Source organism: Chaetodon auriga, chromosome 10 (assembly GCF_051107435.1).
Source record: "Chaetodon auriga isolate fChaAug3 chromosome 10, fChaAug3.hap1, whole genome shotgun sequence".
In the NCBI taxonomy this organism is placed as follows: domain Eukaryota; kingdom Metazoa; phylum Chordata; class Actinopteri; order Chaetodontiformes; family Chaetodontidae; genus Chaetodon; species Chaetodon auriga.
The window spans coordinates 495,001-507,500 of record NC_135083.1 but is presented as its reverse complement, the minus strand read 5'-3'; the positions used below and the strand labels follow the sequence as shown (position 1 = coordinate 507,500).

At 48.7% G+C, this 12,500-nt stretch overlaps 2 protein-coding genes across 5 annotated transcripts in view; one reads left to right on the top strand and one right to left on the bottom strand.

Moving 5' to 3' along the window:
- The window catches only part of magixa (MAGI family member, X-linked a), a 38,062-nt gene extending 29,131 nt beyond the window's left edge, over window positions 1–8,931 (bottom strand). For 2 of the 3 annotated variants that reach the window (XM_076741505.1, XM_076741503.1), the window contains exon 1: window positions 8,544–8,931. The gene's annotated coding sequence lies outside the window, so the exon portion shown is untranslated. Of the gene's footprint in view, window positions 1–1,658; window positions 3,688–3,727; window positions 5,329–8,543 lie in introns of those variants that run through there. The other variant, XM_076741504.1, reaches the window with a different exon arrangement.
- The window catches only part of cacna1fb (calcium channel, voltage-dependent, L type, alpha 1F subunit), a 58,610-nt gene continuing 50,921 nt past the window's right edge, over window positions 4,812–12,500 (top strand). The window contains exons 1-3 of one of the 2 annotated variants that reach the window (XM_076741502.1): window positions 4,812–4,846; window positions 5,442–5,743; window positions 6,171–6,443. The gene's annotated coding sequence lies outside the window, so the exon portion shown is untranslated. Of the gene's footprint in view, window positions 4,847–5,385; window positions 5,744–6,170; window positions 6,444–12,500 lie in introns of those variants that run through there. The other variant, XM_076741499.1, reaches the window with a different exon arrangement.

Below are 12,500 nucleotides of genomic sequence, written 5' to 3'. Positions count from 1 at the left end.
ACCTTCAGGCTAACTGGGCAGGAAGCATCATTTCCTGCTCCAGAGTGTGAACGGACCCTCCACAAACAGAAACCCCACAGACGTGTTTTCAGTGCGTCTGTGGCTTGATGAAGAGTGTGATCAGCAGTCAGTGATGAAGAGTGTGATCAGCAGTCAGTGATGAAGAGTGTGATCAGCAGTCAGTGATGAAGAGTGTGATCAGCAGTCAGTGATGAAGAGTGTGATCAGCAGAGAGCTGCACAGAACACTTCCTGTGTTCTCCCAGTGTTTGGGACCAGTTTCCATCAGCTCATCCACTCTGCTTCATCTGAGAGAGCAGCAGATGGTGGCAGACAGCAGGGAGCCACGCGCACACACACACACACACACACACACTTTATACACACAAACACACACACACACACACACACACACACACACACACACACACTGCTAGACGCGGTGTGTTAAATATGGATGAGCATATGTGAAGGTGGGAGTCAGTGAAGACACAAACAAACGTCCCTGAGCAGCGTCCCAAACAGTCTGAGACACCATGAAGGAAGGTTTCTACAAAGTCCTGACGTGATGAGGAGCGAGAGGAGGTGAAGGAGGTGAAGGAAGTGAAGGAGGTGGAGGAGGTGAAGGCGGTGAAGGAAGTGAAGGAACGAGCAGAGGTGAAGGAAGTGAGGGAACAAAAGGAGGTGAAGGAAGTGAAGGAGGTGGAGGAGGTGAAGGCGGTGAAGGAAGTGAAGGAACGAGCAGAGGTGAAGGAAGTGAAGGAGGTGGAGGAGGTGAAGGAAGTGAAGGAACGAGCAGAGGTGAAGGAAGTGAAGGAGGTGGAGGAGGTGAAGGAAGTGAAGGAACCAGAGGAGTGAGGATCATTTCTGGTCAGTAAGGAGGCAGAACGCATCCCAGTTATGTAGCAAGGAGGTGAAACAATGTCTAGTTGGGAATCCAGGAGTAATTAAAGGAGGAAGAGAAGGAGGTAGAGGAGAAGAATCTCAGGTAACAAAGAAGTGATACCACCTTGATACCGAACATAACCTAACAACCTAAAGAAGTGTCCTCGTTAGGTCTTGAGGAGGTAAAGAAGCGTCCTCGTTAGGTCTTGAGGAGGTAAAGAAGCGTCCTCGTTAGGTCTTGAGGAGGTAAAGAAGTGTCCTTGTTAGGCCTTGAGGAGGTAAAGAAGCGTCCTCGTTAGGCCTTGAGGAGGTAAAGAAGCGTCCTCGTTAGGTCTTGAGGAGGTAAAGAAGCGTCCTGGTTAGGTCTTGAGGAGGTAAAGAAGCGTCCTCGTTAGGCCTTGAGGAGGTAAAGAAGCGTCCTCGTTAGGTCTTGAGGAGGTAAAGAAGCGTCCTCGTTAGGTCTTGAGGAGGTAAAGAAGCGTCCTCGTTAGGTCTTGAGGACTCAAAGACTCGCTGTGAATGGCTGTGGAGGCGTCCTGTCTGTCTCTCCGTCACAGACAGACAGACAGGACGTGCAGTGATACTCGTCACAGCTGGAGGTCGACCTGCTTCCATTAACACTTCATTAACACATGCTCGCTCGCCCCGGCTCTCTCTCTCTGTCACTTCCTGTCTGTCAGCTCGCTCACTTCAGTTCAAAATAAAAAGACTTTTACATGCCTGTACAGAGTGTGTGTGTGTGCGTGTGTGTGTGTGTGTGTGTGTGTGTCCTACCTCACAGACAGGTGCTTTGTGTTGGTGTGTGTTCAGCCTTCATGTCCAGATGATCTCAGTGTTTCTGTTGGTTTCTCCTCTTTCTCTCGTGTCTCTTGCACTTCGTTTCTCGCTTCCTCTCTCTCTCTCTCTCACCCTCCCTCTCTGTCTCTCTGTCTCTCTCTCTCTCTCTCTCTCTCTCTCTCACCCTCCCTCTCTGTCTCTCTGTCTCTCTCTCTCTCTCTCTCACCCTCCCTCTCTCTCTCTCTCTCTCTCTCTCTCTCTCTCTCTCTCTCTCTCTCTCTCTCGCCCTCCCTCTCTTTCTCCCTGATAAGCCTGGTCAGAGTACAAAGTGTGATGTAAGTCAGAGTGTGTTTAGGGAGTGGACTCATGACTCTCTTTATGTACGCTGCTCAAAGGAATGTGCGTGCGTGCGTGCGTGCGTGGGTGCGTGCGTGCGTGCGTGCGTGCGTGCAGTTTCGATCTATGGAAACTCTCCATGTGTCAATCAAACACCTGAGTGACCTCCAATGACTGTTTGTTGACATTAAACGTGGGTGGAGCTGTAAAGAGCTGGAACCTCCACGGCTGACTGTGATTGGCTCATACACCTGTCAGTCAACACAATGGGTGGAACGTTGACTGTGAAGCCTCAGACTGACAGTCGAAGAAGAAGAGGCTTCTTCATCCTGTGAACATCTCCACGCCCTTCACCTCCTGAGCAATGACTTGATGTCTGAGTGTGATTCTGAGTCTTCAGGGATTCACAGTCACTCGTTGGTCCTGCGCTCTGACTGGACGGAGAGCCAAAGAGTCCAAACCTGACGGAGCTAGCGTAGCATTAGCTGTGTGAAGTGCAGATGTTCTGCCGTCTGTCGGCTCGTGATACCAATCGGCTGTCGTCAGCTCTGCTGCTGTGCTACCTGACAGTTAGCGGTGCGGCTAGCTTGGAGGTCACTGAGGCTGACTTTCACGAGCGCGTTCGGAGCCGCGCAGCTCATTAGCAGTTAGCTCACCTGCTGCAGTCCACCATGAACTTGATGTGTGAGGCGTGGCTGCATCACGTGGTGGTCTGAACGTTCCTCAGTTTAACAAAGCCTCTCTCGTTCTATGACGTCAGTCTGCTGCCGTCGGATGGATGTACTGAAGGTTGAAGCGGCGCCCTGACGGAGGAAAGCAGGTTCATTGACCTCGCTGTCAGCGTGTCATCAGACTGAGCAGCCGTCCACACTTCAGCGCAGGCCGTCAGTCCACCACAGGTCCAGGTCTGTCCCGACGTCCAGGAAGCACCGAGCTGTCGGCGTAAAGCTGGTCGATAAACAGAAGCTTCAGGTGTTCTTCATGGAACCGGTGCGTTCTTCTCCGCACGCCGTCCTGCTCAGGCGACCGACTGGATTATGTGTGTCAAGTCAGATTAAAGAGCACAGCCTCCGATAGGTTTAATCTGTGAGGTGTTTTATTCTGATGAGTCAGATTTAAACCCTCCAAAAGAATGAAACCAGCACAGACGGAGCGCAGAGAAAATCTCCCAGCATGCCCTGTGTGATGATGATGATTTGATGCTGTTTGTGATCAGACGTGATGGATCTCGACCGAGATTTGATGGTACAGTTTGATTAATGGCACATTTCAAAGGATGAACGATGGCATCAGAAGGCAGCGACTTCATCCAGCAACGTCAGCAAGCTAACAAGCTAACAGGCTAAGAAGCTAAGCTAAGCTCAGCTAAGCGCTGAGTCTGCTGTGACCCTGGAACATGAATGAATCCGGCGAGCCCAAAGGTCCAGTCGGTTTCTTTGCTTCTCTTCAGCGTCTGAGCGACAGGAAGTGAGGAGGGCGGCGAGTGTGAGTGAAGTGACCTGAAGCGTGAGCGGCGGCCATGACGAGAGCGCTCTACATGCTCATGTCTGTCATTTCCTCCAGTGGACCAGCCTTCACCAGAGGGAAGCAGATACTGACTCACACACTGTTTTACTGTGTTTAATGTGTTTTTCTGTTTTACTGTTTTTTCTGTGTTTTTCTGTGTTTTACTGTGTTTTTCTGTGTTTTACTGTTTTTTCTGTGTTTTTCTGTGTTTTTCTGTGTTTTACTGTTTTTTTCTGTGTTTTTCTGTGTTTTACTGTGTTTTTCTGTGTTTTACTGTTTTTTCTGTGTTTTTCTGTGTTTTTCTGTGTTTTACTGTGTTTTACTGTTTTTTCTGTGTTTTTCTGTGTTTTTCTGTGTTTTTCTGTGTTTTACTGTTTTTTTCTGTGTTTTTCTGTGTTTTACTGTGTTTTTCTGTGTTTTACTGTTTTTTCTGTGTTTTTCTGTGTTTTACTGTTTTTCTGTGTTTTTCTGTGTTTTACTGTTTTTCTGTGTTTTTCTGTGTTTTTCTGTGTTTTACTGTGTTTTTCTGTGTTTTACTGTTTTTCTGTGTTTTTCTGTGTTTTTCTGTGTTTTTCTGTTTTTCTGTGTTTTTCTGTGTTTTTCTGTGTTTTACTGTGTTTTTCTGTGTTTTACTGTTTTTCTGTGTTTTTCTGTGTTTTACTGTTTTTCTGTGTTTTTCTGTGTTTTACTGTGTTTTTCTGTGTTTTACTGTTTTTCTGTGTTTTTCTGTGTTTTACTGTGTTCTGTGTTTTTCTGTGTTTTTCTGTGTTTTACTGTTTTTTTCTGTGTTTTTCTGTGTTTTTCTGTGTTTTACTGTGTTTTTCTGTGTTTTACTGTTTTTCTGTGTTTTTCTGTGTTTTTCTGCGTTTTACTGTTTTTCTGTGTTTTTCTGTGTTTTTCTGTGTTTTACTGTGTTTTTCTGTTTTTCTGTGTTTTTCTGTGTTTTTCTGTGTTTTACTGTTTTTCTGTGTTTTTCTGTGTTTTTCTGTGTTTTACTGTGTTTTACTGTGTTTTTCTGTGTTTTACTGTTTTTCTGTGTTTTTCTGTGTTTTACTGTGTTTTACTGTTTTTCTGTGTTTTTCTGTGTTTTTCTGTGTTTTACTGTTTTTCTGTGTTTTTCTGTGTTTTTCTGTGTTTTACTGTGTTTTTCTGTGTTTTACTGTGTTTTACTGTGTTTTTCTGTGTTTTACTGTTTTTCTGTGTTTTTCTGTGTTTTACTGTGTTTTACTGTTTTTCTGTGTTTTTCTGTGTTTTTCTGTGTTTTACTGTGTTCTGTGTTCTCTCTGCTATCTGCAGCTTCAGCAGCAGCTCTGTGGTGAAGGGACGTTGTGAGTCGGTCGGAGGTAAATAAAAACGTTCGAGGGAACGAATTCTGAATGTGAGAGTGGAGTTTTGAGACTCGGCCGCTCTGAGGACGCAGGTCATATGTAGGTCAGTCCGTGTCTGTGTGGACGTTCACTGTGGCCTCGTTCTCTTTGTTTCTCTGTATGTAACCTATTTCTCATCCTCTGTGTGTGTGTGTGCGTGTGTGTGTGTGTGTGTGTGTGTGTGTATTTCCAGTGTCTCTAATGAGGCTCCAGATCTTCAGACTCCGCATTTTAAACCACTCTGACACTGAATCACAGCAGTAATGACACACGGTCAAAGCAGGTCAGCTGACAGGAAGTGGCATCATTCTTCTTGCTGAAAGCGTCACTGTTGGTTAAAGGTCTTCACTCATCACCTGGTCCTAAACACACCTGTGCAAATCCTACACAACTCCATGAAAACACTTTCACAGCTCGACTCACCACCAACCAATCAGGACGCAGCTTCCATCACGTCTGTCCAGCTCAGACTGGAGGAGTTTGATTAAAGGCGTTCAGTGTTTGTCCTCTCTGTGTCCACACATCTCACTCAGTGAGTAATGTCCAGGTAGAGACATGCTGTCTCTCTTAGAGACAGTTCGTCCAGAGGAGGACAGAGGACGGACAGAGAGCTTCATCACCTGAAGATCAACATCAGCTCAACCAATCAGCTTCTGCCAGACAACGACGCGTCAAACATGGACGCTGCTGCAGAGACGCTGCAGACTGTCAAACTGCTTCACACACGTTCAGCTGACAGCAGAAGACCTGAACCATCAGAGTCACTGATCCAGGATCAGGACACATGGACTCAGTCTGTCCTTCAGGTCCTGGATCGAGTCAGCTGCTCTGCCCTCGTCTGATTTGAGGACGCTTCGTCAAAGACGACAAACGGTGAGGCATCAAGTCTTTTTACTGGAGTTCTTCAGCAGGTCGTCGGCGCTGCGTGACACCTGTCAGCATCAAACATCGTTCACAACACCAACGCAGACTCACGCTCCTCTGGGAGTCGTAGTCTTTCACATCAAAGATCTTCTACGCAGCAGCTGACTGAACCCAACCAGCGATGAGAGAGACTCAAACAGCCTTTAACAGCTGCTGCTACAGGTTCACCTACGGCTCCACCGAGAGGCCAAAATACAGCCAGTTCATGCTGTTCAGCCACTAATCAGTGATAGAAAACACACACACACACACACACACTTTCTTCCTCCTCCTCCACCTCCTCCTCCTCTTCCTCTTCTTCTCTGCGATAACAAAGCAGCGTCTGTTTAAGACTCTAAAACTAAACACTGACTCTTCTTCTTCTCTCACTCTGCAGGCAGCTTCATCCACCCAGCAGGCGGAGGTCAGAGGTCGCTGCACCCTGACAGGACGGAGCGTGCGAGTCTGGAAACATGAGCATGATGAAGAGGAAGAGGAGGGAGGCTCCTGTCTGGAAACACTGAGCGTCTCTGACAGCGGCTGTCGGTCTGAATCTCTGAGAGCCTGCAGACACGTGGCGGGCGGCGTCTGATGACATCATCACCACACAGGGCTGATTGTGATGATGTCATCAGCAGACAGGTCCACTGACTGTTGCCGGGAGACAGAGGTAAGCGTTAAAGCCTGCTCCGCCGGGGTCAAAGGTCAACATTTGGCACGTGATCACATTTGAGGAACTTTGCTGTTTTGATGCAAACACTTCCTGTGTATTCGTGATGTCACACACACTGAGTCACATGACGTTCCACTGACAGCAGAAACACACCAAAGACGCTTTTGACCAATGAAGAAGCAGAAACGCAGACGACAAACGTCTTCAGAAAAAGTGAAGAAAGTCTGAACGTGATTCATTCTCGTCACTTCCTGCAGAAGTTTCACATTAAAAGCAGCTGCAGTTCTATGAGAAATAACTTGACGAGCATCAAAGGAGCAAAGGAGATGTGACTCGCTCCACCTCCAGCTGACGGCCACGACATCGTCATTATTCATGATTAGCCTTAACAGAACATCAGATAAACAGCAGCTCACAGGAGACAGCAGTCAGCCAATCAGCACAAGCTGCACTGAACCAGACGGAGACGGCGGGTTGGACAAAGACCTTTCAGGAGGTTTTATTTTGAAAGGGTTCAGAGGTCTGACCTCAGCAGGAAGTGACTCTCTGTTGTCTGACAGCAGAGACGTTCCTGCTGGCTGAAGCGTGCCGCGCTGACGGAGGTCACCTGGCTGTCAGGTGTCTTCAGCGCTCACCTGTGAGTCACAGGAAGCATCGACGCCGACACTCCGTCCATCTGATGAGTTCAGGGCCTGAAGCTGTGCGTGGGAACTTTCTGCTCTGCTGAAGTTTGAATGAACAAACAGAAGAGACGTCACATCGACCAGGCCGAAGCTCACAGCGTGAAGAGCATGAACCTGCATCTGAGAGTACTCTGTTACACCCCCCGCATCCAAATACTACTTCAGTAAAAGTATGACCAGTGCAGTGTGCTGAAGTATGAAAAGTAAAAGTACTCGTTGTGCAGAGTGGCTCCTTTCAAAGTTCTGCTTTAACATGAAATCAGATGCTTCTGTTTCCTGAGAGTGTTTTCATGGAGTTTGTCAATGGAAAGCCAGTTGTGTACTTTGTGTACTAGAACTGCATCACACCACCACGTCATGTTTCTGTAGCAACTGTGCCAGATAAACGTGATGGAGTACAACTGTAACGTAGCATGAAGTGGAAATAGTCAAAGTACAAGTATGTCAAAATTCTACTTAGTACAGTAAATGTATTTAGTTACTTTCCAGCAGCTCCTCCTGCGTGTAGCACCTCCTCTCATGACCCACAAAGCCCCACCTCCTGATAATCAATCAGTTCTGATCAAACGTGAGATCAGAACAAAACGCCCTTTCTGACGTGTTTATGTACTGTCTGTGAGTACTGTGAGTACACACATGAAGTACCTCCTGATCACACGCTCATTAATGCACCTCCTCTGACTGAGTCTCCTCCTCTCTCCTGATACACAAACACCTTTACTGAAGGAAATCCCGTGTTTTCAGGAGTTCCTCCACCTCCTGCCCTCTTCCTCCTCCTCCTCCTCCTTCTTCCTGATAATTCACCTCCTGTATAGCACCTCCTCACCCACGGTTCATACACCATAACACATGTTAACAAGCTGCTCCTCAGTAGTAAAAGCCCTCAGATACACGATCTCCACCTGCCTCCACCCCAACACAGCAGCTCCTCTCCTCAGTGTGCTCCCATCACAAGCTGCTCCTCCTGTGTGAACCTCCTCCTCCTCCTAAGCGGTCAGAGCAGACAAAGAGCAGCTTCTTTAGCGCAGATCCAGCTGCTGGCCACCATGTAAACACACGCACACACACACACGGTGTCACCTCCGTCCACTCACACTGATCCCAGAGCAGCTGCTGCTTTACTGTTTTACACGGTGACAGATGAGACCTTCAGGTACACACACACACACACACACACACGCACGGTGGTGGTGGTGGTGGTGCTGATGGAGGCCGACAGTCCGCTGCTCCTCAGCCGGGCAGCAACTGCATGTGTCGGCTGTGAATATGCTGACGGCGCCGTTTGTACCTGCAGGAGAAAAACACTCCGACAAACCGGGTTTCTCGGTCAAAACGGCCGAGAACGCGCCCGCTCTGAGCCTCGAGCCTCGTGCCACACGTACGGAAAACAAACCGGGAGCTCGCGCTTCCTTACCGTCATATTTCCTGCCGTCTTCCTCCGGTCATCCAGCCCCGCGCGGCGCGTCCTGTCCTCCGCTGGAGATCCTCTCCGGGCTTTTAGTGTATTGATCGCTCCCTCGGTGCTACTGCTGCGTGCGTGCGCGCGCGACAGTGCGCGCGTGCGCCGGACAGTGCGTGATGTCCACTGCAGGTAAAAATGCAAAGCGCTGAAAGGTGGAAGCTCACAGACACACATACACAGACACACACGTGCACGCGTGTGTGTGTGTGTGTGTGTGTGTGTGTGTGTGTGTGTGTGTGTGTGTGTGTGTGTGTGAGTGATGCCCGCAGGTAGCTGTGCAGCAGCGGCTTAATGGAGCTTTACTACACAGTGAAAGCAGTGACGAGTTAACGTCGCTCTACCATCCTCCCTCTCTCTCATGAGGCAATGAGGAAAGAGAGGGTGACGATAAAGGACGTGTGTGCGTGCGTGCGTGCGCGCGCGTACGTGTGTGTGTGGGGGGGGGGGGGGCACCAGGAAGGAAAAAGGAAGGAAGTGAGAGAGAAAGAGCTCCACCTTCAGGAGGAGGAGTCTGCGTGATGATGGGGGTATTCAGGGTAATAAGCTGACATCAGCGTGTGTGTGTGTGTGTGTGTGTGTGTGTGTGTGTGACGTGCAGAGTGATGGACACACATGTGGACAAGTGAGATCAATAAATCATAATAATGCTGAATTTGAATCAGATTTTTTCAGGTCACAGACGTTCACACACTCACTGACACTCGTCACACACTCACTGACACACGTCACACGTTCACTGACACACGTCACACACTCACTGACGCACGTCACACACTCACTGACACTCGTCACACACTCACTGACACACGTCACACGTTCACTGACACACGTCACACGTTCACTGACACACGTCACACACTCACTGACACATGTCACACGTTCACTGACACTCGTCACACACTCACTGACACACGTCACACGTTCACTGACACACGTCACACGTTCACTGACACATGTCACACGTTCACTGACACCCGTCACACACTCACTGACACACGTCACACACTCACTGACACACGTCACACGTTCACTGACACACGTCACACACTCACTGACACACGTCACACGTTCACTGACACTTGTCACACACTCACTGACACACGTCACACGTTCACTGACACATGTCACACGTTCACTGACACGTCACACGCTCACTGACACACGTCACACACTCACTGACACACGTCACACACTCACTGACACACGTCACACACTCACTGACACATGTCACACGTTCACTGACACACGTCACACACTCACTGACACACGTCACACACTCACTGACACATGTCACACGTTCACTGACACACGTCACACGCTCACTGACACACGTCACACGTTCACTGACACATGTCACACGTTCACTGACACACGTCACACACTCACTGACACACTGACACTCATCACACGCTCACTGACACATGTCACACGTTCACTGACACACTGACACTCATCACACACTCACTGACACATGTCACACGTTCACTGACACACGTCACACACTCACTGACACATGTCACACGCTCACTGACACTCATCACACACTCACTGACACACGTCACACACTCACTGACACATGTCACACGTTCACTGACACGTCACACGCTCACTGACACACGTCACACACTCACTGACACATGTCACACACTCACTGACACACGTCACACACTCACTGACACACGTCACACACTCACTGACACTCATCACACACTCACTGACACACGTCACACACTCACTGACACATGTCACACGTTCACTGACACGTCACACGCTCACTGACACACGTCACACACTCACTGACACATGTCACACACTCACTGACACACGTCACACACTCGCTGACACACGTCACACACTCACTGACACATGTCACACGTTCACTGACACACGTCACACACTCACTGACACATGTCACACGTTCACTGACACATGTCACACGCTCACTGACACACGTCACACACTCACTGACACTCGTCACACGTTCACTGACACACGTCACACGTTCACTGACACACGTCACACGTTCACTGACACACGTCACACACACTGACACACGTCACACACTCACTGACACACGTCACACGTTCACTGACACACGTCACACACTCACTGACACACGTCACACACTCACTGACACACGTCACACACTCACTGACACATGTCACACGTTCACTGACACACGTCACACGCTCACTGACACACGTCACACGCTCACTGACACACGTCACACGTTCACTGACACACTGACACTCATCACACACTCACTGACACACGTCACACACTCACTGACACTCATCACACACTCACTGACACTCATCACACACTCACTGACACACGTCACACGCTCACTGACACTCATCACACACTCACTGACACTCATCACACACTCACTGACACTCATCACACACTCACTGACACGTCACACGTTCACTGACACACTGACACTCATCACACACTCACTGACACTCATCACACACTCACTGACACACGTCACACGCTCACTGACACTCATCACACACTCACTGACACTCATCACACACTCACTGACACACGTCACACACTCACTGACACATGTCACACGTTCACTGACACACGTCACACGCTCACTGACACACGTCACACGTTCACTGACACACTGACACTCATCACACACTCACTGACACACGTCACACGCTCACTGACACTCATCACACACTCACTGACACTCATCACACACTCACTGACACACGTCACACACTCACTGACACGTCACACACACACTGACACACTGACACTCGTCACACACTCACTGACACTCGTCACACGCGGACCTGTGTGTGTGTGTGGATCTGTGTGTATGTGTGTGTGTGTGTGTGTATCTGTGTGTTTGTGTGTGTGTGTGTGTGTGTGTATCTGTGTGTTTGTGTGTGTGTGTGTGTATCTGTGTGTGTGTGTGTGTGTGTGTTTGTGTGTGTGTATCTGTGTGTTTGTGTGTGTGTGTATCTGTGTGTGTGTGTGTGTGTGTGTGTGTGTGTGTGTGTGTGTTGTGTTTGTGGATCTGTGTGTGTGTGTGTGTGTGTGTGTGTGGATCTGTGTGTTTGTGTGTGTGTATGTGTGTGTGTGTGGATGTGTGTGTTTGTGTGTGTGTGTCTGTGTGTGTGTCTGTGTGTGTGTGTATCTGTGTGTGTGTGTGTATCTGTGTGTGTGTGTGTGTGTGTGGATGTGTGTGTTTGTGTGTGTGTCTGTGTGTGCGTGTGTGTGTGTGGATCTGTGTGTGTGTGTGTGTGTGTGTATGTGTGTGTGTGTGTGTGGATCTGTGTGTGTGTGAGTGTGTGTGTGTGTGTGTGTGTGTGTGTATCTGTGTGTGTGTGTGTGTGTGTGGATCTGTGTGTGTGTGTGTGTTTGTGTGTATGTGTGTGTGTGTGTGGATCTGTGTGTGTGTGTGTGTGTGTGTGTGTGTATCATTAACTTCCTGTCATCTGATCATTGATAACTTCGCTCTTGTTAGTATCAATAATCTGTCAGGTACGTTTAGTGAAGTGAAAGTACAAAGTAACATAAAATGGAAAAAGTGAAGCACAAACACTTCAAAGTGTACTTCAGTGTAGTACTTCAGTATATGTCCCCTCCTCTTTGCGAGATCTTCCTTCCTGCTTCTCCACCTCCTCGTGTCCTGTTTCACCTCCTTCTCTCCACCCAGCTTTCCTCCTCTGGGTTTTATTTGTTTCTTCCTCCCTCTGTTCTCCTCTTCATCTTTTCCTCTTTTCCATCCTCCTCTCCCTCTGGACCTCCTCTTGTCATCATTCACTTCACCCCTCCTCCCCTCTCACCTCCTTATCTTCTTGTCCCTGTCTGACTGTAACACTCCGTTCATCCAGCAGGAGGCAGCAGAGCTCCGTGTGCTTTCTGAGGGATGACATCATCCAGAGA